Raw genomic sequence first — 22324 nt, 5'->3', positions numbered from 1 at the left:
TGCAACAACATGTAGGAATTCAAGACGAGATTTAGGTGAGGACACAGCCAAACCATATCACTCTGCCCCCGGCCCCTCCCAAAACTCATGTCCTCATACTTCAAACCCAAGCATGTGACTCATCTCAGCATTAACTCAAAAATCCACAGTCCAAAGTCTCATCTGAGACAAGGCAAGCCCCTTTCATCTATGAGCCTGTAAAATCAAAAGCAATTTAGTTACTTCCTAGATACAATGGAGGTACAGACAGTGAGTAAATACAGCCTTTCCAACAGGGAGAAATTGGCCAAAACGAAGGGGCTACAGGCCCCATGCAAGACCAAAATCCAGCTGGGCAGTCAAATCTTAAAGCTCCAAAATGATTTTCTTTGACTCCATGTCTCACATCTGTGTCATGCTAATGCAAGAGGTGGGTTCCCATGGTCTTGGACAGTTCTGCCCCTCTGGCTTTGCAGGGTACAGCCTCCCTCCTGGCTGCTTTCACAGGCTGCCATTGAGTATCTGTGGCTTTTCCAGGTACACGGTGCAAGCTATCAGTGGATCTACCATTCTGGGGTCTGGAGGACAGTGACCCTCTTTTCACAGCTCCACCAGGTGGTGCCTTAGGAGGGACTCTATGTGGGGGCTCTAACCCCACATTTCTCTTCTGCACTGCCCTAGCAGAAGTTCTCCATGAGAGACTCACCCCTGCAGCAAACTTCTGTCTAGACATCCAGGCATTTCCATACACCCTCTGACATCTAGGTGGAGGTTCCCAAATTTCAATTCTTGATTTATGTGCACTGGTAGGCTCAACACTACATGGAAGCTGCCAAGGCTTGAGGCTTGCACCTTCTGAAGCCACAGACTAATCTCTATGTTGGCCCCTTTCAGCTAGGGCTGCAGTGGCTGGGATGCAGGGTACCAAGACCCTAGACTGCACACAGCATGGAGATCATGGTCCTGGCCCATGAAACCACTGTTTCCTCCTAGGCTCCAGGCCTGTGTTGGGAGGGGCTGCTGTGAAGACCTCTGACATTCCCTGGAGATATTTTCCTATTGTCTTGGTAGTTAACATTTGGCTCCTCATTACTTATGCAAATTTCTTCAGCCAGCATAAATTTCTCCTCAGAAAATGGGATTTTCTTTTCTATTGCATTGCCAGCCTGCAAATTTGTTGAACTTTTATGCTGTTTCTCTTATAAAACTAAATGACTTTAACAGCACCCAAGTCACCTCTTGAATACTTTACTACTTAGACATTTCTTCCACCAGATATGCTAAATCATCTCTCCCAAGTTCAAAGTTTCACAAATCTCCAGGGTAGGGGCAAAATGCTACCAGTTTCTTTGCTAAAGCATAACAATAGTCACCTTTGCTTCAGTTTCCAACAAGTTCCTCATCTCCATCTGAGACCACCTCAGCCTGGATTTCATTGTCCATATCATTATTAGCATTTTGGTCAAAGCCGTTCAACAAGTCTCTAGTGAGTTCCAAACTTTCCCACATTTTTCTATCTTCTTCTGAGCCCTCCAAACTGTTCCAACCTCTGCCTGTTACCCAGTTCCAAAGTTGCTTCCATATTTTTGGGTATCTTTTCAGCAGCACAACCACACTCTACTTGTACCAATTTACTGTATTAGTCTGTTTTCACCCTGCTAATAGGACATACCCAAGACTGGACAATTTACAAAAAAAAGAAGTTTAATGGACTTACCGTTCCACAGGCCTCACAATCATGGTGAAAGGTGAAAGGCATATCTCATATGGCAGCAGACAAGAAAGCTTGTGCAGGGAAACTCCCCTTTTTAAAACAATCAGATCTCTTGAGACTTATTCACTATCACAAGAACAGCACAAGAAAGACCTGGTCCCATGATTCAATTATCTCTCCTACAACATGTGGGGAATTCAACATGTGGGGGGATTTGGGTGGGGACACAGCCAAACCATATCAACGATGCTTTCTAGATGATTTCTGCCCAGTTTTATGTATTGCAAATGAGTTGCACAGAGAAGCATTTTCAGAGGCAACATTTCTGTCATGGTTCTTAGCAAGCAATATAAATGAAAATTATAAGAGTAATATCATTATACAATAATCATTTTCTTTTAATAAATTTGTTCTACTAGAGGGAAGGGTTTGAAGATTATTGTGAGTTTGTCAGTAGATAATAGTTTTTCATCCCAGAAAACAGTCTATCCCTCAATTTAAAAAATAAATTGAAGACTAATTCACTGATCTTTATAAGAGAATTACAAAATGTGGCATCTGTGGCTGACTACTACTGTGATTATTACTGTAGTCATTTCAAGAAAAGCCCTGTTAACTCCTGTTAATTCTTTGATACTGAATTGAAATATGTATCTATTTAAGATAATACTGAACACAAAATAAACCAGCCACATGAGCCTAATAAATCTTTTATGTTGGTGTGGGATGCTTCTGGATTCAAATAATAAAATACCTGATACAAACTGACTTAAACAATTAGGAAATATAAAAAGTTCAGATATTGTTTTGGCTTCCAGTCTGTTAGAGTCAGCAGTTCAATCATCTCATTAAGCACCCAGATTCCTCCATCCCTTCAGTTTACATTATACAATATTAATTGCTTTTGTAAGACTCATCCTCATGCTTATAAAATGGCTGCCATAAGTCAAAGGACTATATGTCTTCTTGTGTACACATCTCCTCTTTCACATCCTTAGAATAAAATCTCCCTGCCCCCATATTCTAATTTAGCACAAGTCATTTGTCTATTGTTGGGAAAAACACTCAATAATAGACCTGGGTTCTTAGTTACCGGCAAGGGTAATGGGTACTGTGACTGGCTTTACTAATCAGGAACCATTTCCTGAATCTGCAATCAAGTCCCAAAACTATATGATTGAATCAGTGAAAGAAGGATGGGATGGATGTTAGAGATTTAAGTATGATAGATTCATTCTTCTTATTCAGTAGCCTCCTCTCTCAGATTAACACAAACAAAAGAATTTGAGAAAAGTCTGTTTAGAAAAGTAGGAATATGAATAAATGTGAAAGCAAAAGGATTTTAAACCTCCTTCATTTTTAATAAAGGATATAATCTTACAGATAAACCTCTATTTCTTTAATAAGTAAAAAAGAATAATGAGGATTAAATGTGTCCTTAAATTCCAGTTTAGGATTTTTTTTCTCAGCCTAAATGATTGCTTTTGGGGTAACTTATTCAATGCCTTCAAAGTTTATCATGTTACAGGATCAACAGGTTCATATGCCTGCTGTGCAGTAATAGACCAATATACAGAGAGAGTAGGGTTTGCAATAGAGAAAGAGTTTAATGATTGCAGGATGGCTGAGTGAGGAGATGGGAGGGGCCCTCAAATCCATCTCCTTGAGGAGTTCTGAGCTGGAGTTTTTACAGGGATCATGAAGTACAAGGGACTGGATAATTGAAGCTGCTGATTGATCAGGGTAAGAGGGATGAAATCATTAGAATGTGAAAACTGCATTCTTTGGTGAGTCAGCTTCTCATGGGGTCCCTCAGACTACTGATGTCAGTAGTTTCACTGGTATGCAGGATCTAAAAATATGTCAAATGTAAAACAATGTTTTACAATGTTCAAGTTGTTATCTATAGAGAGATTAAGGGGAACTACAATCTTGTGAAAAAGGCTATGTGATTCTGGGGTCATAGGAAGCAAACAACTATGAAGAAGCAGGTCAGAAAGCAAGCTGACCTAATGATTAATGTTGAGTGTGCTGCGAGCTTGGTTACTTTTGTTTCTCTCTCTTCATCTTTCCCCGATTAATTTTTACAAGTGCATAGGGACGGTTTCAATTATATCTGTCTCTCTGATCTCCTGAAGTCCTAGCTTCCCTTCGTCCTCTCCTGAATAGTATCTGAGCGTAAGAGAGATGACATTTCCTCAAGCTGTTAGTAGGGACCCTGGTTCATACAAAGCCATTTAGGCAACTTGGTTGTGGCTCGTCACTGCTAGGGTCAGGGTCAGACTCTGAACTCTGAGCTGCCTCAGAGCTGGAGATGGCAGCTAGTGCACAACTTGATCTGTGTTTTGAGTGACTTAATTGCTTCCAGAAACCTTGTCCATTGCTCTTTGTTGACCAGGCACCATCCATATCCTACATGGCTTGAAGACTATCAGCTGGTTGTAAATTTTATTTGGTCTCTGGCTTTGCTGATTTCCCCTACATCTTCAATTATAATATCCCATAGCCTCATCCTGTTGGGACTTCCCTTTGCTGTGGTCTGAATATTGCCTCCAAAACCCAAAATTTAATTGCCATTGTCATTTTATTAAGAGGTGGGATCTTTAAGAGGTCATTAAATCATGAGGGCTTTGCCCTCATCAATGGATTCATGCTGTTATTTTAGGAGTAGCTTAGTTATCATGGGAGTTCTGCCCCCTTTTCTCTGTTTCTTGTGCTCATTTGCCTTTTTGCCAGGGGATAACACAGCACAAAGGCCCTTGCCAAATGCTGAAGCCATACTCTTGAACTTCCTGGCTTCCAGAACCATAAGCCAAATAAATGTATTTTCTTTATAAATAAATTTATAATCTCATCTGAGGTATTCTGTTATAGCAGCAGAAAATGGGCCTAAGACATCTAATATCTCAACAGGCACTTTCCTGGCATCTTGAATCTTTAGGTAACCACCATAGAGCACTTGGGAACTTCTGCAGCCCCCTGGAGCTTCTTAATGGAGGACGCATGGGCTTAGCATGGGATTGGACAAGGATAGATAGTTTACTTCGGTGAGCTCTTTTGGTGACATTCACCTGCTGACATGGACCCAAAGGAATTATGCAAACTTAACTGATTTGATGGCTCTTGGATGGCTGCTGGAAAGTGCGTATTGTGTGAAGCCACAAGACCCACCAGAGGGGTTTATTTCTGGTAGGGCCCAGATAATATATTGTTCATGAGGTATATCAGGAATGTGCTTCTTGAGAGGGGCATCAGCATCACTAAGAAATTCAGTAGTGTTTTCCCCTGCAGACTAAAAACCTATACTAGGAGAAGTAGTAACAGAGCTTGGGAAAGGCGATGATGAGGATCTGAAATAATAGAGGCCAAGGGATGGCACTTAAGCACCAGAGGACAAGGGCTGTAATTGTTGTAATAGCAAAATCAGCAAAATTTCTTTTTTTCATCATTAAAACCTTCCCCCATGTTTTTCATAGCAACGAGCATCCCACTAGCACAGAAATTTGGGCCTTAAACAAGGATGTTGCATTCTCTTAACACAGAAACTAGCATTTCCCTAACATAGAAATTTGAGCTTTAACGGAAGATGTTGCCATAATAGAAACCTAACATGTGTGGCATTAACTTAGATATTGGGTGCCAGGTGGTGAGGAAATGTGAGAACTCCCATTTAGATAGTAAGCTATTTCTGAAAATCAGATGTTTTGTACAAAAAAGCAAACCAAGCTAGCCTACATCTTATTTCATTACAAGGAAAAATTGGGCTGGGCATGGTGGCTCATGCCTGTAATCCCAGTACTTTAAGAGGCTGAGATGGGAGGATGGCTTCAGCCCATGAGTTTGAGACTAGCCTGAGCAACATAGCAAGACTGTGTCTCCCAATTAAATAAATAAATTAATTAAATAAAAGGGAAAAATTATAAACAATTATATGTCAACCCTAAAACCACAAAGTTTCCTAAAATGTAATTAACTTAGGAAACAAATTATCTTGTTACCTATCTTATCCATAATTAACTCTTGCTTTGTATGTAGAAATGTGTTAAATTTGCATATTATTTATATAGAAACTGATCTTCAATATACTTATATATAATTCTAACATTCTATCAATTATGTTTGGAATGCACCTTGAAATTTGTCTGAACATATTTTGTTGTCATTGTTTAAAATGTTTTACTGAGTTTGGGGAATATAAGTATATATTTTTCCACTAAAAAAAGAGCTGTAAATTAGTTTACTAAGAGATATACCTATTAAGTTTGTATATTGCAAACAAGATGTATTTAGAAACATTTACCTGGGAGGTATTTTTCAGGGTATGCACTGGATAAAAAGCTGGAGGCACTAAATATGCATTGAAAAGATAGTAGAACCAATGGATTTAAGTCCCGTTCAGTTTTGATAATTTTCAGTCAGGGTACTAGATGGAGTGACCTAGAAAGAGAAGAGGTAATGGTCTGGAATGATTAAACTTGAAAAGGTTTTGGCATTAAACATCTCCAAACCTAACAGAAACCAATATCAGATGGTTACTTGTCAAATAAGACTTTTCTTGTCTTTTTTCATTTCTCCCACGCTGGGAAGCTTGACCAAGGTGGAAAGGTGGCATAACAGACTTCCAGCTTCTTGAGCTCAAGCTGGAAAAGTGGAGAAGCTTCAATGTCAAACAAAAACTCTTTTCTGCATTTTCAGAGATAACCCCTCTTTATTACATAACCACTGCTTGTCACATTTTTGTGGTTCTTCGGAGCTCCCTTGCCTTCATGTCTGTATGTCTTTCACCTGTAGTTCTTCAGATTAAGGGCATTGCCATCTTACCAGGCCTAAGATGGGGCATCTATTAGACATTGCTTCTCTGTAACCCACCCCCTAAGACTGCCTCTTGGTTTTCAGTACCTTCCAGGAAGGCTTCATGTGCAAAATAGGAATGTTTCCTCCTTCTTCACTTTTTCTTATATTTTTTGTTTTGATCAAGATGGTATCAATTCCCACTTCATCCCCTTTAGATGCTCTCCTGTGCCTCCCCACTATATATGGAGTTACTTACATTATCCTAGTTCTTTTTAGACATATATGAAAGCATTATTCAAAAACAAGATGCCTACAGTTTTTACCACTGAAAAACACTATTACCCCTCTACTGCTCCAGCCTGTAGTCCTCCTACCCAAATGTGTTGAGATCTTCAAAATATACTAACTCCTGTTCTCTCCTTTTACATTCTCCTCTATCCGAAAGAGAATTTGGAAACTTTTATCTCGATCATCTCCTAGCCCAACTCTTAGGTTTTAGGAGATATAAAGTACCTATTAGAATTTTCCTCACAGTGTGATCTGTTTTGCTCTAGGTTTTATATTTTATGTTCCCAGACAAACTATCAGCCCATTAAAATATGATCTTATGTAGGAAGACACATATATCCTGTCTGTGTTTGTATGTTCATTTGTTACTATTGATCTTTCCATTTTTCAAATTCCCCATAAAGTCTCAGTTTAGTTTGTTTTTGTTGTTGTTTAGATAGTGTTTTCTTTCCAATATGTTAGATATCATTCTTATTCATTGATAAGTATACAAAGTATTCTAAATTCCAGAGTAGCAGATAGGATAGACAGGATCTACTTCATGTTCTTATTTTGAAGATTAATTATTCTTTCTGTCAGGGAGCTTGAAGAACTTCTTTTTTCATCTTTTAGGTTCAGAAGTTTGCCATAATATGACTTAAGCATATATACTTTACACCAGTTCACACAGAAAATAGGTGGCACTCATGTTTTCTTTTACTAAGAAATTATAATTATTTAATTATTTTACTCTTCACTACCTTCATTTTGTCACAGATTTGGACATATACTATTATATTATTGTCATATTCGGTTTCTTTTTTTCTTTTCCTGTAAGATTTCTAGCTCTATTTGTTTTCTCTGTACTGTGATGTATTTTTGAACTTAGACTTTTAGACCAATAAGATCAATTTTAAAAGGAAAATATTTCCTTAAATCATGTATCAATTTCTTTAGTTTGATAAGATAAATTTGCTCCCAGACTGTCATATTTTTGCAATTAATTAATTTATTTTTAATTGGGCAAATAAAAATTTTGTATATTTATGGTATACAACATGATGTTTTGATATACATTGTAGAATGGCTAAATCAAGCTAATTAACATATTCATTACCTCACATACTTTTTTGTGTGTGGAGACAATGCTTAACATTTTCATGTATGCAATGTATTGTTTTCAAATGTAGTCACTATACAATAAATCTCTTGAACTTAATCCTTCTAACTAAAATTTTGTATCTTTTGACCAACATCTCTCCAATCTTCCAACTCCTCCCCATCCCCAGACCCTGGCAACCATAATTCTACTCTAATTATGAGTTCAACTTTTCTGAATTTCACATATAAGTGAGATCCTGCAATATTTGTCTTTCAATGTCTTGTTTATTTGTTTATTTTATTTAACATAATGTCCTATAGGTTTATCATTTTTGCCACAAATGACAAGATTTTCTTTTTATAAGACTTAATAATATTCCCTTGTGTTTATGTACCCCAACTTAATTATGCATTCATCTATTGATGGACATTTAGGTTAATTTCATATCCTGGTTATTGTGAATAATGCTTCAATGAGCAATGAACATGAGAATGCAGGTATCTCTTTGACATGCTGATTTCATATACTTTGTATATATACGTAGAAATAGCGTTACTGAATCACATAATGGTTTTATTTTCAATTTTATGAGGAATCTCCATATTGTTTTTCAAAATGGCTGTAGTAATTTGCATTACCATTAATAGTGTGCAAGAGTTTTTTTTCCTTACATATGTACCAACAAGATTATCTTTTGTCTTTTTAGTAATAGCCGTTTTAACAGGTGATATCTCATTGTTTTTTGATTTGCATTTCCCTGATGATTAGCGATACTGATCATTTGTTTATATACCTGTGGACATTTGTATGTTTTCTTTTGAGAAATGTCTATTCAGGTTATTTGCCCTTAATAAGGTTATCTGTTTTCTTGCTATTAGGTTGTTTGAGTTCCTAATATATTTTGGTATCAGATGTATGGTTTGGAGGTATTTTCTCCCATTCCATAGGTTGTCTCTTCACTCTATTGTTTCATTTTCTGTACAGAATATTTTTTAGCTGGATGTAATCCCATTTGTTTATTTTTGCTATGGTTGTCTATGCTTTTGGGGTCCAAAAAAATTATTGCCCAGACCAATGTTTTGGGGCTTTCCCCTTATTTTTGTAGTATTTTTGAAATTTCAGGTCTTAGATTTAAGTATTTAATCCATTTTGAGTTGATTTTTTTATATGCTGTAAGATGAGGGTCAAATTTCGTTTTTCTGCATGTGCAAATCATTTAATCAACATTAATTATTGAGGACAGTTTGCTTTCTTGGTGTATTCTTAGTATCTTTTTTGAAGATTGACTAAACATAAATACATGAATTTATTTGTGGGCTCTCTATTCTGTTCCATTTGTCTATGTTTGTCTTTTTATGCCAGTACCATGCTGTTTTGATTAATATAGCTTTGTAGCATATTCTGAAATCAGGTAGTATGATGTCTCAATTTTCATTCTTGTTCTTTCTGCTCAGTTGCTTCGGCTATTAGGAGTCTTTTTCTTTCCATATAAATTTGAATATTATTTCATTTTCTACGAAAAATGTCATTTGACATTTGATAGGGATTTCATTGAATCTGTAGATCACTTTGGGTAGTATGGACTTTTAAACAATATTAATTATTTCAGTCCCTGAACATGAGATATTTTTCCATTTATTTGCATCTTCTTCGATTACATGTATCAGTATTTTATAGTTTGTAATGTGTAACATCATTTGTTAAATGTATTCCTAAGTATTTTATTTTTGCTATTGTAAATGGGATTGCTTTTAAAATTATTTTTAGGATAGTGCACTGTTAATGTATAGAAATACTACTGATTTTTGTATGTTGACTTTGTAATATACAACTTTAGTGAATTTGTTTTTCAGTTTCAACAGTTTTTTGGTGAAGCCTTTGGGGTTTTCTATATGTAAGATCATGCCTTCTGCAGACAAGTTAGCTTATTTCTTTCCTATTTAAATATCTTGTTTCCCTCCCTCCCTGCCTAATTTTTCTGTCTAGAACTTCAGATACTATGTTGAATAGAATAGGTGAAGGTGGGCATCCATGATTTTGCCTGATCTTAGAGAGAAAGCTTTCAATTTTTCAACATTGAGTATGATGTTAGTGTAGGACTGTCATATATGGTCTTTATTGTATTGAGCTTTATTCCTTCTATACCTAATTTGATGAGAATTTTTATAATAAATGGACATTGAATTTTGTCAAATGCCTTTTTTAAACTTTTATTTTAAATTCAGGGGTACAAGTGCAGGTTTGTTCATAGGTATACTTGTGTCATAGGAGTTTGTTGTACAGATTATTTTGTCACCCAGGTATTAAGCCTAGTATCCATTAGTTATTTTTCCTGATTCTCTCCCTTCTCCTACCTTCCATCCTCTGAAAGGCCCCAGGGTGTGCTGTTCACCTCTATCTGTCCATGTGTTCTCATCATTTAGCTTCCATTTGTAAGTGAGAACATGCAGTATTTGGTTTTCTGTTCCTGTGTTAGTTTGCTAAGGATAATGGTCTCCAGCTCCATCCAAGTCCCTACAAAAGATATGATCTCAGCATTTATTTTATTGCTGCATAGTATTCCATGGTGTATATGTACCACATTTTCTTTATCCAATTTATCACTGATAAACATTCATGTTGGTTCCATGTATTTGCTATTGTAAATAGCGCTGCAATGAACATATGCATGCATGTGTCTTTATAATAGAATGATTTATATTCCTTTGGGTATATACACAGTAATCGGACTGACGGATTGTATGGTATTTCTGTCTTTAGGTCTTTGAGGAATTGCCACACTGTCTTCCAAAATGGTTGAACTAATTTACACTACCATCAACAGTGTATAAGGATTCCTTTTTCTCTACAATCTAGCCAGCATATGTTATTTTTTGACTGATTAATAATAGTCATTCTGACTGGTGTTAGATGGTATTTCACTGTGGTTTTGATTTGCATTGCTCTGATGGTCAGTGATGTTGAGCTTTTTTTAAATATGATTGTTGGCTGCATGTATATCTTCTTTTGAATGGTGTCTGTTCATGTCCTTTTCCTAATTTTTTATGTTTGTTTTTCTTGTAAATTTGGTTAAGTTATTTATAGATGCTGGATATTAGACCTTTGTCAACACATAGTTTGCAAAAGTTTTCTCCCATTTTGTTGGTTTTCTGTTTACTCTGTTATTAGTTCCTTTTGCTGTGCAGAAAATTTTTATTTTAATTAAATCCCATTTGTCAATTTTTACTTTTGTTGCAAGCATTTTTGGTGTCTTCATTATGAAGTCTGTCCATGCCTTTTCTGTGCTTATTAAGATGATCTTCTTGTTTGGGTTCTTCATTCTGGTAATGTGAGGCATCACATTTATTCATTTCTGTATCCTTGATTCCTAGGGATAAATCTTATGTCATCATGGTGAATGATTTTTTTATTGTGCTCTTAAATCGTAGGGAAAATTCCTACGTCATCAGGGTGAATGATTCTTTTATTGTGCTCTTGAATTTGCTGTGCTCTTGAACTAGTTTTGTGTAGGATTTTTGAATCTATGTTAATCTGTAACTAACACTGGCCTATAATTTTCTTTTCCTGTTGTATTCTTTTCTGGCTTTGCTGCCTTACAAATGCCATAATGCTGGCCTTACAAAGTAATTTTGAAAATACTCCTATTCACTCTTTTGAAGAATTTGGAAAGGATTGGTATTACTTTTTCTTTAAATATTTGGTACAATTTAATAATAAGGTATCAGGTCCTGATTTTTTTTTTTTAATGGGAGACTTTTTATCCTTGATTCAATTTCTTTAGTTGTGATTGGTCTGTTGAGGTATACTGTTTCTTCATGGTTCCATTTTTGTAGGTTGGATGCTTCTACAAAGTTTACTGTTTCTATTAGGTTATACAATTTGTTGGGGCATAATTGTTCATAATGGGTTTTTTAATGATTCTTTGTATTTCTGTGATATTAACTGTAATGTCTCTTTCTCTATTCTTGGTTTTATTTATTTGAGTGTTCTATTAGTTTTCTTAGTCTAGCTAAAGATTTGTCAATTTTGCTTATCTTTTAAAAATAACTCATAGTTTTGTTGATTATTTTAATTGTTATTCTAGTCCCTATTTTATTCATTTCTGTACTGATCTTTATTATTTCCTTTCTTCTACTAACTTTCAGCTTAGTTGTTCTTTCTCTACTTTCTTAAGATGTAAGAGTAGGTTGCTAACTTGAGATTTTCTTTTTTTGACGTAGGTATTTATTGCTAAAACTTTTCCCCTTAGTACCACTTTTTCTGCATCCCATAGAGTTTAGTATGTTGTGCTTCCATTTTCATTTGTGTCAAGATGTTTTTTAAATTTGCTTTTAATTTCTCCTTTGACCCATTGGTTGTGCAGGATCATGTTGATTAATTTCCACATTTGTGGATTTGCTTAAATTTTTTCCTATTTCTGACTTCTAGCTTCATGCTATTATGGTCAGAAAATATATTTGAAGTTATTCTAACTGTCTTGAATTTCGAAGACTTATTTTGTGGCCTACCATATCATCTAAGTGTGGAATGTTCTGTATGTGCTTGAAAAAGTATGTATTCTGCTGCTGTTAGATGGAATGCTCTGTATATGTCAGTAAGTTCCATTTGGTCTAAAGTGTAGTCCAAGATCAATGTTTCTTTACTGATATTGTGTCTGGATAACCAGTCTATTGTCAAAAGTGGAGTACTAAAATACTCTACTCCTACAATATTCCAGTCTACCTGTCCCTTCACATCTATTAATATTTGCTTTTTATGTTTAGGTGCTCTGATTGTTGGGGGAAATACACACATACACACACACACACTATACATACATATATATATACACACACACATATACATATATGTGTGTATAGGTATATACACACAAGTATATGTCTATACATAAATATACATGTATATATAGTATATATATAGTATATATGTATATATAGTATACATATGGGTATATATACACTATATATACACTATATATAGTGTATATATAGTATATATAGTGTATATATACTATATATAGTATATATGCAGTATATGTATACTATATATAAAAATGGGTATATAGACACATTATATATGCATATATAATATATATAAAAGTGTATAATATTCATATAATATATGTATATACATATTTTATGTGTGTATATATACACACAATATGTATTGTATATATGTATATATACACACAATATATAGTATATACATATGTGTGTATATACACACAATATATAGTATATACATATGTGTGTATATACACACAATATATAGTATATACATATGTGTGTTTATACACACAATATATAGTATGTACATGTGTGTATATACACACATATGTATACACGTATATATACACACACATATGTGTATACACACAATTATTATATCTTCTTGATGACTTGATGTCTCTATCATTATATAATGACTTTCTTTGTCTCCCTTTACAGTTTTGACTTAAATTCTATTTTATCTGATATAAGTGCAGCTATCCTTGTTTCATTTTATTTTTTCTTGAATGAAGTATCTTTTTCTTAATCCCTTTACTTTCAGCCTACATATGTTTGTAAAGGTAATGAGTTTCTTCTAGACAATATATAGGTGGATCTTGTTGTATTATCCATTTAGCCACTGTATGTCCTTGAATGGGGAGTTTAATCCATTTACATTCATTATCATTTTCAATAGGTAAGGACTTAATATTGCCATTTTGTTAATTTGTTTTTGGTTGTTTTGCATGCCTTCTCTCTTCTTGTCTTCCTTTGCGATTAGATGATTTTCTATAGTGGTATGCTTAAGTTTTTTACTTTTTGTCTTTTGTGTATCTACTGTGCATTCTTGCTTTGTGGTTATCTTGAGGTTTACATAGGTCATCTTATTGTTAATAGGCTATATGAGGCTGATATCAACCTAAGTTTGATTGCATAAGAAACTCCATGTTTTTACTCCACCCCTGCCCTACATTTTATGTTTTTGATGACACAAATTACATCTTTTTATGTTATGTGTCCCTTAACAACTTACTCTAGCTATTATTTTAATAATTTTGTCTTTGAACCTTCATAATAAAGATATTAGTGATTTACCAACCACCATTATAGGATTAGACAAATCTGATTTTGACTATATACTTTTACCAGTGAGGTTTCTACCTTCATATGTTTTCATGTTTCTAATTATAGTCATTTTCTTTAAACTTGAAGAACTTCCTTTAGGATTTCTTATAAGGTAGATATAGTAATGGCCTCAGCTTTAGATTGTCTTGGAAAGCCTTTCTATCTTTTTCATTTCAGGACAACTTTGTCAGGTAGTCTTATTTGGAAATTGTTTTCCTTTTACCTCTTTGGATATATTAATCCAATGTCTCCCGGTCTGTGAGGTTTCTGCTGAGAATCTACTGATAGCCTTCTTAAAATGTCCTAATATGTCATATGCTTCTTTCATCTTGTGGCTTTCAGATTCCTTTTTTAAAATTTTTTTATAGTTAATTTTAATATATCTTGATGTAGTCTTGTTTAGATGGAATCATACTGGAGACCTTTGCCCTTCCTGTATAACTGTATTAATGGAGGGATCTTACTGGAGACATTTTACCTGCTTGGATAATTATATCTTTTATAAGATTTTGAAAGTTTTCAACTATATTTTCTAAAATAAGCATTCTGTCTCTTTCCCTTCTCAATCTCAATCCTCTGTAATTTGAAAATGATTTATCTTGATACAGTTCTATAAGTCCTGTATGTTTCTTCATTCCTTTTTTTATTTTTCTTTTTTCTCATTTGACTCAATTAATTTCAAATAACCTGTCTTCGAGTTCAGAGAATCTTTCCTTTCTGTGATCAAGCAGTTGTTCATGCTCTCTACTCTGCTTTTTATTTCATTCATTGTATTCCTTAGTTCCAAAATTTTCTTTTAAAAAGTAATTTTATTATCTGTGTGAAATTTCTCAGGCTCTCTACTCTGCTTTTTATTTCATTCATTGTATTCCTTAGTTCCAAAATTTTCTTTTAAAAAATAATTTTATTATCTGTGTGAAATTTCTCATTTTGCTCATTTATAATCTTCCTGATTTTTCAATTGTTTCTGTGTTTTATTGAAACTCACTGAGTTTCCTTAAACAATTATTTTGATTCTTTTTTTTTTTTTGAGATAGTGTTTCACACTGTGGCCCAGGCTGGAGTGCAGTGGCATGATCTCGGCTCACTGCAACCTCTGCCTCCCAGATTCAAGTGATTTTCCTGCCTCAGCCTCCCAATTAGCTGGATTACAGGCATGCACCACCATGCCTGGCTAATTTTTGTATTTTTAGTAGAGATTGGGTTTTACCATGTTGGCCAGGCTGCTCTCGAACTCCTTACCTCAGGTGATCCACTTGCCTTGGCCTCCCAAAGTGTTGGGATTACAGGCATGATCCATGACTCCTGGCCTATTTTAATTCTTTGTAAGATAGTTCTTAGATTTTCATTTCTTTGGGTTCGGCTACCAGGAAACTGTGTTTTTATTGTGGTAATTTATATCCTTGTTTTTTCATCTTTTTTGTTGTTTTTATTGTTGCCTTGTTAATGTCTGCACATTTGGTAGAACAATCACTGTTTTTAGGCTTTATGGAAGGATTTTGGTGGGAGAAGACCTCCTATATGAATTCAGACACACTAGCTGGTGGGGTGCAGCAGGTCTGGCACTCATGAGGGCATAGCAGTGCCCTTTAATATTCAGCTCTGTCTTTATTCAGCTCTGTCAGCTGAGTTCAGTGTAGACAACATTGTGATTATCCTCATTGGCTAATATTATGGATGTCCACAGTGGCAGTGAGGATTATTGGGGTCTTTGGTGATAATGGATACTAGGCCCTCCTGATCTTTCTTCTTCCCACCAGGAAAATTATGACTGATGGGCTCCCTCTTGGCATTGGGTACAGCTTGTGTTCCTGCCTGCAATGGTGGTGGCACAGGTGTCTGATGAGTGGCACCTCTGGAGTGGCAACAGAGCTGAGGACTAAAGCATTGGCACACATGGCTCCAGGTTCCAGGGCTATAACAGCACCCATGCCAGGGATATAGACACTTGTATGTGAGGTATGTGAAACAGCTAAGGAATGAAGAGTAAGCACAAGCATGAGTATGTGCAAAACTACAGGCCTGGAGCCTGGATGGGGTCTAGCTCTCTATGATGGCTCAGCTGGTGCCTACGTGTGGGCACATGCAGAAAGACCTTGGATCCAGGGCCTGAGTTGCATGCTAGCTCACTATGGAAATGGCAGTGGTATCTGAGGCATCAGTGTGCACAGTGCATGCTTGGAGCTGGCATCTGCAGCACGTGTGTGTATAGAGCTGCAGCAGCTCTTCAGTTCAGTGTGTGGGTGAAATCTCTGGTAGCTGAGTTGCTAACTAGAGCTGAGGCACAGAAAGGCCTTCTGTACAGGGTTTGGTGTACAAAGTAGCTCACTGTGGTGATGGCTGCCGTGTCTGAGGTGTGGGCAAGCATAGGGCTACCACATAGAATAGGCATTTGCAGAGCATCTGTGGCTCTGGGGTGAGGAGCAGGAGAAGAGTTGAGAAAGGTTGCAGCTCCAGTCTCAAAATAGTACAATAGCACCTGCTTCTGGTAGGGGAAGTTTGCAGCTGCATGTCCCTCTTTGGGATTTTCTAGAGGGAATTGCTCTTGGTAACTTCAATGGTTAAAAATGCCAGTGTCTTCTGTGCAGCAGGATGCTGGAGACTATGGTAGTTCCTGCCATGTGACGGATACCAATAGTGTTTGCCTTTCTTCTTTCTTTATAGTCATCTCCTGGCTGTTAGGCATGCCGACCACATCAACGAACTTTTATATGGATAGTCTCTGTTTTTTTTTTTTCTCCATTGTGTTGCTGCAGATTCTTCAATGGGACCTAGAGCTATCCCAGTGCTGTTTTGTTTTGTGGATAGCTATCTACATTTGTGTTTTTTGTGTGTAAGGGATGAAGTTATTTTTGTTTGTGGTATCTTCTGCTCTGCTATCTTGGTGACACCATTTCAGAGTGTCTTATTTTTGTGTAATGCAACTGAATCTTCTTAAGCACTATATTATTTTGTCATATTTGTGTTTGTATTATTCTTCAAGAATTTCTGTATTTTTGACTTTTGTGTTATGAAATTTTAACCTCTGTTTGTCTCTCTGAGTAGTAGACTTCCTTAAATAATGTGTTATTTTATATAAATAACTGCAATGTGTCTCATATCTGGTTATTGCGGTATTCTTATCAGGATTCTTTGTGTTGTGAAAAACAGAGGAATCTTGACCTTATGGAGTGAAGATTTAAAGAAATTATCAAGATGGTCTTAATATTCTCCTCAGCTTGACTAAACATTAGACAGTTGTTCCTGAGCATAGACCCCTGACATCTCTTTTCCAAGGTAAGTATTTACCTTAGAAATCTCAAGTTGTTCACTCATGATTTGGCTCTCTGTTTGTCTGTTATTGGTATATAGGAATGCTTGTGATTTTTGCTTGTTGATTTTGTATCCTGAGACTTAAAAGAATAAAATACCTAGGAATCCAACTTACAAGGGATGTGAAGGACCTCTTCAAGGAGAACTACAAACCACTGCTCAATGAAATAAAAGAGGACACAAACAAATGGAAGAACATTCCATGACCATGGATAGGAATAAGCAATATCATGAAAATGGTCATACTGCCCAAGGTAATTTATAGATTCAATGCCATTCCCATCGAGCTACCAATGACTTTCTTCACAGAACTAGAAAAAACTACCTTAAAGTTCATATGGAACCCAAAAAGAGCCTGCATTGCCAAGACAATCTTAAGCCAAAAGAACAAAGCTGGAGGCATCACGCTACCTGACTTCAAACTATACTACAAGGCTACAGTAACCAAAATAGCATGGTACTGATACCAAAACAGAGATATAGATCAATGGAACAGAACAGAGCCCTCAGAAATAATATCACATATCTACAACCATCTGATCTTTGACAAACCTGATGAAAACAAGCAATGGGGAAAGGATCCCCTATTTAATAAATGGTGCTGGGAAAACTGGCTAGCCATATGTAGAAAGCTGAAACTGGATCCCTTCCTTATACCTTATACAAAAATTAATTCAAGATGGATTAAAGACTTCAATGTTAGACCTAAAACCATAAAAACCCTAGAAGAAAACCTAGGCAGTACCATTCAGGACATAGGCCTGGGCAAGGACTACATGTCTAAAACACCAAAAGCAATGGCAACACAAGCCAAAATTGACACATGGGATCTAATTAAACTAAAGAGCTTCTGCACAGCAAAAGAAACTACCATCAGAGTGAACAGGCAACCTACAGAATGGGAGAAAATTTCTGCAGTCTACTTATCTGACATAGGGCTAATATCCAGAATCTTTTACAAAGAACTTAAACAAATTTACAAGAAAAAATCAAACAACCCCATCATAAAGTGGGCGAAGGATATGAAAAGACACTTCTCAAAAGAAGACATTTATGCAGCCAAAAGACACATGAAAAATGCTGGTCATGACTGGCCATCAGAGAAATGCAAATCAAAACCACAATGAGATACCATCTCACACCAGTTAGAATGGCAATCATTAAAAAGTTAGGAAACAACAGGTGCTGGAGAGGATGTGTAGAAACAGGAACACTTTTACACTGCTGGTGGGACTGTAAACTAGTTCAACCATTGTGGAAGACAGTGTGGCGGTTCTTCAAGGATGTAGAACTAGAAATACCATTTGATCCAGTCATCCCATTACTGGGTGTATACCCAAAGGATTATAAATCATGGTGCTATAAAGACACATGCACACATATGTTTATAGCGGCACTATTCACAATAGCAAGGACTTGGAAACAACCCAAATGTCCATCAATGATAGACTGGATTAAGAAAATGTGGCACAAATTGTAAAGACCATCAAGGCTAGGAAGAAACAGCATCAACTAACGAGCAAAATAACCAGCTAACATCACAATGATAGGATCAAATTCACACATAACAATATTAACTTTAAATGTAAATGGGCTAAATACTCAAATTAAAAGACACAGACTGGCAAATTAGATAGAGTCAAGACCCATCAGTGTGCTGTATTCAGGAAACCCATTTCACATTCAGAGACACACGTAGGCTCAAAATAAAGGGATGGAGGAAGATCTACCAAGCAAATGGAAAACAAAAAAAGGCAGGGGTTGCAATCCTAGTCTCTGATAAAACAGACATGAAACCAGCAAAGATTAAAAGAGACAAAGAAGGCCATTACATAATGGTAAAGGGATCAATTCAATAAAAAGAGCTAACTATCCTAAATATATATGCACCCAATACAGGAGCACCCAGATTCATAAAGCAAGTCCTGAGTGACCTACAAAGAGACATAGACTCCCACACAATAATAATGGGAGACTTTAACACCCCACTGTCAACAGTAGACAGATCAATGAGACAGAAAGTTAACAAAGATACCCAGGAATTGAACTCAGCCCTGCACCAAGCGGACCTAATAGACATCTACAGAACTCTCCACCCCAAATCAACACAATATACATTCTTTTCAGCACCACACCACACCTATTCCAAAATTGACCACATAGTTGGAAGTAAAGCACCCCACAGCAAATGCAAAAGAACAGAAATTATAACAAACTGTCTCTCAGAACACAGTGCAATCAAACTAGAACTCAGGATTAAGAAACTCACTCAAAACCACACAGCTACATGGAAACTGAATAACCTGCTCCTGAATGACTACTGGGTAAGTAATGAAATGAAGGCAGAAATAAAGATGTTCTTTGAAACCAACGAGAACAAAGACGCAACATACCAGAATCTCTGGGACACATTCAAAGCAGTGTGTAGAGGGAAATTTATAGCACTAAATGCCCACAAGAGAAAGGAGGAAAGATCTAAAATTGACACCCTAACATAACAATTAAAAGAGCTAGAAAAGTAAGAGCAAACACATTCAAAAGCTAGCAGAAGGCAAGAAATAACTAAGATCAGAGCAGAACTGAAGGAAATAGAGACACAAAAAACTCTTCAAAAGCTTAATGAATCCAGGAGCTGGTATTTTGAAAAGATCAACAAAATTGATAGACCGCTAGCAAGACTAATAAAGAAGAAAAGAGAGAAGAATCAAATAGACACAATAAAAAATGATAAAGGGGATACCACCACCGATCCCACAGAAACACAATCTACCATCAGAGAATATTATAAACACCTCTACGCAAATAAACTAGAAAATCTAGAAGAAATGGATAAATTCCACGACACATACATCCTCCCAAGACTAAACCAGGAAGAAGTTGAATCTCTGAATAGACCAATAACAGGCTCTGAAATTGAGGCAATAATCAATAGCTTACCAACCAAAAAAAGTCCAGGACCAGATGGATTCACAGCTGAATTCTACCAGAGGTACAAAGAGGAGCTGGTACCATTCCTTCTGAAACTATTCCAATCAATAGAAAAAGAGGGAATCCTCCCTAACTCATTTTATGGGGCCAGCATCATCCTGATACCAAAGCCTGGCAGAGACACATCCAAAAAAGAGAATTTTAGACCAATACCCTTGATGAATATCGATGCAAAAGTCCTCAATAAAATACTGGCAAACCTAATGCAGCAGCACATCAAAAAGCTTATCCACCATGATCAAGTGGGCTTCATCCCTGGGATGCAAGGCTGGTTCAATATACGCAAATCAATAAATGTAATCCAGCATATAAACAGAACCAAAGACAAAAACCACATGATTATCTCAATAGATGCAGAAAAGGCCTTTGACAAAATTCAACAACCTTCATGCTAAAAACTCCCAATAAATTAGGTATTGATGGGACGTACCTCAAAATAATAAGAGCTATGTATGACAAACCCACAGCCAATATCATACTGAATGGGCAAAAGCTGGAAGCATTCCCTTTGAAAACCGGCACAAGACAGGGATGCCCTCTCTCACCACTCCTATTCAATATAGTATTGGATGTTCTGGCCAGGACAATCAGGCAGGAGAAGGAAATAAAGGGTATTCAATTAGGAAAAGAGGAAGTCAAATTGTCCCTGTTTGCAGATGACATGATTGTATATCTAGAAAACCCCATTGTCTCAGCCCAAAATCTCCTTAAGCTGATAAGCAACTTCAGCAAAGTCTCAGGATACAAAATCAATGTACAAAAATCACAAGCATTCTTATACACCAATAACAGACAAACAGAGAGCCAAATCATGAGTGAATTTCCATTCACAATTGCTTCAAAGAGAATAAAATACCTAGGAATCCAACTTACAAGGGATGTGAAGGACCTCTTCAAGGAGAACTACAAACCACTGCTCACTGAAATAAAAGAGGATACAAAGAAATGGAAGAACATTCCATGCTCATGGGTAGGAAGAATCAATATCGTGAAAATGGCCATACTGCCCAAGGTAATTTATACATTCAATGCCATCCCCAGCAAGATACCAATGACTTTCTTCACAGAATTGGAAAAAGTACTTTAAAGTTCATATGGAACCAACACAGAGCCCACATCACTGAGTCAATCCTAGGCCAAAAGAACAAAGCTGGAGGCATCACGCTACCTGACTTCAAACTATACTACAAGGCTACAGTAACCAAAACAGCATGGTACTGGTACCAAAACAGAGATATAGATCAATGGAACAGAACAGAGCCCTCAGAAATAATGCCGCATATCTACCACTATCTGATTTTTGACAAAAACAAGCAATGGGGAAAGGATTCCCTATTTAATAAATGGTGCTGGGAAAACTGGCTAGCCATATGTAGAAAGCTGAAACTGGATCCCTTCCTTACACCTTATACAAAAACTAATTCAAGATGGATTAAAGACTTCAATGTTAGATCTAAAGCCATAAAAACCCTAGAAGAGAACCTAGGCAATACCATTCAGGACATAGGCATGGACAAGGACTTCATGTCTAAAACACCAAAAGCAATGGCAACAAAAGCCAAAATAGACAAATGGGATTCAATTAAACTAAAGAGCTTCTGCACAGCAAAAGAAACTACCATCAGAGTGAACAGGCAACCTACAGAATGGGAGAAAATTTTTGCAACCTACTCATCTGACAGAGGGCTAATATCCAGAATCTACAATGAACTCAAACAAATTTACAAGGAAAAAAAAAACAACCCCATCAAAAAGTGGGTGAAGGATATGAACAGAAACTTCTCAAAAGAAGACATTTATGCAGACAAAAGACACATGAAAAAATGCTCATCATCACTGGCCATCAGAGAAATGCAAATCAAAACCACAATGAGATACCATCTCACACCAGTTAGAATGGCAATCATTAAAGAGTCAGGAAACAACAGGTGCTGGAGAGGATGTGGAGAAATAGGAACACTTTTACACTGCTAGTGGGACTGTAAACTAGTTCAACCATCGTGGAAGTCAGTGTGGCGATTCCTCAGGGATCTAGAACTAGAAATACCATTTGAC

At 36.3% G+C, this 22324-nt stretch overlaps 1 long non-coding RNA gene across 1 annotated transcript in view; it reads right to left on the bottom strand.

Moving 5' to 3' along the window:
• LOC134730282 (uncharacterized) overlaps positions 1–22324 on the bottom strand; it is a 116377-nt gene that overhangs the window by 57349 nt on the left and 36704 nt on the right. The window contains exon 3 of the long non-coding RNA XR_010112013.1: positions 5994–6130. This is a non-coding gene — a long non-coding RNA (uncharacterized LOC134730282). The remainder of the gene's footprint in view (positions 1–5993; positions 6131–22324) is intronic.

This window comes from Pan paniscus, chromosome 3 (assembly GCF_029289425.2).
Source record: "Pan paniscus chromosome 3, NHGRI_mPanPan1-v2.0_pri, whole genome shotgun sequence".
Lineage (NCBI taxonomy): Eukaryota > Metazoa > Chordata > Mammalia > Primates > Hominidae > Pan > Pan paniscus.
The sequence above is the reverse complement of the archived record's forward strand: the minus strand, read 5'-3'. Positions and strand labels throughout refer to the sequence as shown.